A 6054-nucleotide genomic window follows, 5' to 3' on the forward strand; every position below is an offset into this window, starting at 1 on the left:
CTGTTAGGACAAAGACCTTAAAGGTCACCTCCTGAGAATGACAAAGGGTTGAGTACCTTTGGTGCTACCAGGGTTTGGCAAATGAATAAGATTGGGTTCTCCCGGTGCTTCAGAAAGAATCAGTTGCTAATTAATGTTCCTAGAGTTTAGCTAATGAATTTAAATCCCTGATTTAAATGTCCTGGATTAGATGTTCCCAGGCAGGAGTTATAAACATATTAGAGCTGGTTGATGGCCCTTGATTGTAGGATAGGATTCAAATCACGGAAAAGAGGGGATATTGGAATGTTTGGGTAGTGACTCACGAGTATACTTATTGTCTAGATTGCACATTCTGCAGCTTGGAGGGGCAGGAGCCAATCATGCCCAATCCTCAGCATTTGCATTCACATTCCATTAATGCCTCACTCTCCCAAATGGGACTCGGCAATCCTTTGCTCAGCTGGCTGGGACTCTAATGCGAATTAAGGCACATAAGATTTAACGGGCTTATGATTTTTATATCATAAGCTGCTATAAAATGGCGGAGGCCAGGGTCAACTGCTCACACTACTGCCTTCCACTTTTCCTAGCATTATTGACTTTTCCAGAGAATCTTGTCTTCTCATGATGTGACCAAAGTACGATAGCCTCAGTTTTGTCATTTTTGCTTCGATGGAGAATTCAGGCTTGATTTAATCTAGTACTCGCTTATTTGTCTTTTTGGCTCTCCATGGTATCTGCAAAACTCTCCTCTAGCACCACATTTCAAATGAATCAATTTTCTTCCTGTCAGCTTTCTTCAGTGTCCTACTTTCACATCCATACATAGTAATGGGGAATACCATAGTTTGGATTATCTTGATCTTGGTTCGCAGAGAGGCATCTTTATTTTTAAGGATCTTTTCTAGCTCCCTCACAGCTGCTTTTCTGAGTCTTCATCTGATTTCTTCATTGCAGTCTTCCTTTCTGTATATAGTGTATATCTATATACATGTATTGAATGATTAATTAGAAATAAACCCACTTACTTCTGGAGGCCTTATTTCCTGGTAAACGGGTTTAGGATTGAAGCCTGAGTCATTAAATTTAGTTTAAAGCTGCCTTTTGATAGATATTTCTTATGGTTTACAATGATACTGTTGTACTATCAGCAGTAAAGATTAAAAGAAGACATGGACATACTTGCAAAAATATGTGTCTGAAGAATCTTGTCTTAGTGGAATTTTTACAAAAAAAAACAATTAGAGGCGTGGAGCGTTACTTGTAAACAAGGAATATTCTTGTGTTAACCTTGTATCATCATTTCTGAGTCACAGTTGTGCATGTGCATTCGCACACAATGGCTTGAATAACAAACAATGCATTCTAGACTTTTTGGGCAGCAACTAGAACAGCATATTTGAATTGAAATTGAATTGCTTCAATGATGGTTCATCCCTATACAACTAAGCACTGCTACAGCTTCTTCCATTTGTCCCTTCCTTTTTAAAAAAAAACCTCTGTCAAGTTGCAGCCAACTTATGACAACCTCATGGAGTTTTCAAGGCAAAAGATGTTCAGAGGTGGTTGCCATTACATGCCTCTGTATAGCAATCTTAGACTTCCTTGGTGCTCTCCCATCCAAGTAATAACCAGGAATGACCCTGCATAGCTTCTGAGATCTGAAAGAATTGAGCTAGCCTGGGCATCCATGTCAACAACACCTCCTGCCAACCTAGCTGCTATTCACCTGGTAATCCATTCATGGATCTCCTGTGTAATGTGTAGTTTGGCTCTGAACCATTATTGCCATTTTACAGACAGTTTCAATGATACTGATGTCCCATGAAACCAATAGCTGGCCTGGGTTTTAAACCCAGACTTCTGGCCCTTTGAACAGGGGTGGTGCAAGGGTTTGCTGTGCTTGCGGCCGGCCGGCCAGGTGCCCCCCTGTGCGCATGCAAGTGCGTGCACACCGGCCTGCATGATGACGTCATATGTGACATCATCATGGGAGTGCACCCCCCACCGCCGGCCCAATTACTGCGGCAGGTGGCCTCTGAGCTCTCCCACTCGGTTGCCTGCACCACCGCAGATACCTACCCACAGCGGCTGTGCCCGGCCGGGGGCTTGTGCTGGCAGTGGCGTGGGGCAGGAGGGATAGGAGGCTGCTGCATTGTGGTGTGTGCTCCCGCCCCTGCGCCTCCTCCGGCGCTCCCTCCTGCACCCCACGCCTGAGGCCACAGCCTACTTGGTCTCAATGGGCGCGCTGGCCCTGCCTTTGAATCTCCTCCTCCCCAGCCCCGCAAGCCCATCTAGAAGATTTGTATTAATCATGAAACATAAACATTTATGTTCATATTGCTGGGCCAGAAGACCATAATAGGGAAATTTAGTACTTACATGACACTTTAGAAATATTCACATATTTTATTTTAATAATCCTTGGGGCAATTTTATTATTATATCAATATTTCAGATGTGGTAAAGCTAAGGGAGAGAGATAATGATAAGCTTAAGGCTGCCTAGGTGTTCACAGCAGAGGTGAGATTTTGAACAGAGTACTTTCTTTTTCACAGTGCTCTCTCTAGGGTTGCCAGTCCCTCGTTGGGGGTGGGGGATCCCTTGCTCCCACTCCCACTCTCTACCCTCACCCCAACTTACCTGGCTGGTGAGGGAGGCATGGGCCTCCCAGGGTATGCTCATGGGCAGTGCAGCGCACTTCCGAGGACCTGATCCGGCCTGGATCAGGCCCAAATCAGCCTAGAACTGTCCACTGTGGAGCATGGGAGCGCTCCTGCGCACCACAGTGGCCCGTTCCAGGCCGATCCAGCTGATTTGGGCCTAATCCTGGCTGATTTAGACCTGAATCGGCCTGGATCAGGTCGCTGCAGAGTGCAAGAGCAATCCCACACTTCACAGCAGCCTGATCTGGGCCGAATCGCCCCAAATATGACCTGATTTGGGCCTGATCTGGGCTAATTCAGGTTGACTCAGGCCCCATTCAGCCCCCCCGCCCACACACAAACACACCACACCAGACTGGCTTTCAGTGTAGCCTACCATATGGGATGTTTTATTTCTAGATTGGAGGCATCAAGAGTCTTTTTCAAGTTGAGTTTCCAAGGGATTGTACTGTCTAGAACAAATGAGAAATCAAAGAGATATCAGAACTCTTACTAAATTATTTGAGGCACTTAGCAAATATGAAAGCCAAACAATATAATTTAATTAAAAGCCAACATCAAATTAAAGACAATCGAAGCGTACAGCTTCAGGCACAGCACCACCAATAGGCACTCCAAGATCTTCCAGAAACAACTTCATCTGCTTTGTCTGAAACTCCTGTAGGAACAAGCAGCTAAACAAGCCATTCCACTAACCACTTTGTGGGTTTCTGAGAAAGAATCCATTCATAGAACTCAGAAGGACTGTCAAACAGTGCAATCCTAAAGAGAGTTACTCCAGTCTAAGCCCATTGATTTCAATTATTTCAATGGGCTTAGACTGGAGTAACTCTCTTTAGGATTGCATTGTAAATCTTACAGGGGGAACTGCTTTTACATGGGCTCATGTCTTAATGTATGGTTGCAACAAAGGTCTGCAAAATCACATGAATTCTGAAAATCACATAGATTCTGTCACCCCCCAGCCAGGCAACAATATTATGTTCCATCTATATGAAAAGATTACAGCTGTACCATGAGATGAACCTATAGAAGAACAGCTGCTGTAGCATTGCTATAAAGATACTTCTGTTAAAAAGAAAGAAACAGGAAATACATCCTCCAGTCCTCTTCAGGTCAACATTTGGGTTACTGAAGAATTCTGAGAGTCTGCAGTGGGCTTAAATTTTGTCTGCGGTGGGCTTAAATGGTGATGTTTGAAAGACAAAATGGATATCACAGAGCAGAATTGATAACCTTTCCCTTTATTAGCCTGTCTTTAGTTTCATTTTAAGTGACTAGAGGGTCTAATCCTGTTCAGGCTTGCTGTGACACATCAGGCAGTCTTCCCAAAGAAATGAACTTGATTGGATTACAAGGTAACTTCAAAGATGTCCACCCTGGCTGTTGCAGAAATGGGATTGAATTAATAGGCATTGCATGACAAGGGCAGTAAACCCACCATTTCTTGAGGTTTCTTGTTAGTTGAATAAAAGGGTGAGCTGCAGTGATCACTTCCACAGTCTAAGAAGCTTAAGCCTTGGAATCTTGACTGAACTGATATCTTTAATAATCTTTACAAAAGTGACAAAATAGAATGCAATATTTGCAGATGTAAATATTGTGTGTTTATCATAGATTATGTATTAATCACAGCTCTTTCTTTACCACTTCATTCCAGAAGTGAAATTTCATATTCATACTAATCAAATTGGCAGCCTTGACAGGGCAATCCTATGTAGAGTTACTCCAGTACTCATTGGTAGCCTCAGACTGGAGTAACTCTGCAGACATTTGCATTGCAAATCTGTCTTTTTCAAGGGAATGAGACCTTTTAATATTACCAATAAAAGCAATAGCCAATGCCAAAGCAAATTGGAGAGGAGAATGCACTTTTCATTCCTACATCTAAATAATATGAGTGCTCATAATTTCTGAAGCAATTGCAAGAAATAGTTTTACTGTTTCATATGAAAAAATTGTGCATGATTTGTAGACTTCAAGGGGCAGAAGAAAGGAACACAAGTGGGACTAATTTCGTAAAAGGGATAATCAGTTCTTGCAGATTTTCTCAGTTTTAAAAACATATAACTTCTAAACCCATAGGTGTTCTGTGTTAGAATTTATTTATAGGAAAATTGTTGATTTTAATGTTGATGCCACTAGACCAGATCACTTAATTTTCTAGGTATTTACATTTGCAAAAAAATACAAGAACAGATTACCTATCAAAGATCTTGATGCATTCTGCCAGTGAATTCATCTCAGATTATCTGTAAAATCAAGTGATGAATGCACACCTCCATTCAATAGGATTCTTGCAATAACATGTATTTGCACAGCTGTTGACCATACGAGTTGTGTGCAAAACACATCCTATCTCAAAAATGAGTAGTGGGTTACAAACAATGGCATTTTAATTGCAGAAAAGTAGATGCACAGATTTTTGTAAATCTTTCTGGCATGAGGTGTAGGCATTGTATTGCTTCCTTCAATAAATAATCCCAGCCATGTTCAAAATGTAGTTAGAGCTCCTTTATATGGTCCACAGTGGCACCTAGTGGTATATTGTCAGATTGTACGTTAGCTATGAATGGCTTGGTTAGCTTGGTACATTTCTGGATTGCTACAATTTATAATCATTTGGTTGACAGAAGTTGATGGAGTTTTTGTTACTCAGAGTAGACACAAATGGTTGATAACCAAACAGCGTGGTGTGCAAATGATGATAATTACCTTGAAGTAAAAACTGGGAAGAAGTTTAACAACATCAAAAGATCAAGGTGTACTTTGAAATATTCCCCGTTTTTGTCATGACCAGTTCTGGTGTTACACTTGTGGACTAATTCTACTACATAAAGAACTGCAAAACTATAGAAGAAGCAATTTCACTCACTTCTAAGGATATCAGTCATGCCAGTGCAAAAACCCAAAAGAAACTGTTACATTGTTGCTATGTTTGAACTCGATCAAATGCATGGGGAATTGTTTCATAGAATTGTTTTCCCAAGTGGCACAACAGCCATATCATTCCATTAGTGGTAATAACTAAGCTATAACTTAAACATGGCAGAACCATTCCAGTCATGTGCCACTGAGGAGCTGCAGGGTGCTGGTCTGCTCAAAGGAGCTCTTGGCATGGCACCTTCTGAGGCATCACTGCACGTTTAGGTGCACAACCCCAGGCCATCCCCATCCTGCACAAGGTACTGCTACCCTTCTGCTTCCTCACTATGGGCTTGTTTGTGGTCATGGCTGAAGGGCTGGAGGCGTCCCGGGCCTTAGCAAACCACTGCCTCCACAGCTTCTTGGATACCATGTTGCTGTGCGTGCATGTGCATGTGCACTTCCACCCAGAGGATGCCAAGTTGGCCCCCATCTGTGCCAGGTTCAATGCATTCACAGGCATATTGAACCTAGTGCGGAC

The sequence above is a fragment of the Eublepharis macularius genome, chromosome 1, assembly GCF_028583425.1.
Source record: "Eublepharis macularius isolate TG4126 chromosome 1, MPM_Emac_v1.0, whole genome shotgun sequence".
NCBI lineage: Eukaryota > Metazoa > Chordata > Lepidosauria > Squamata > Eublepharidae > Eublepharis > Eublepharis macularius.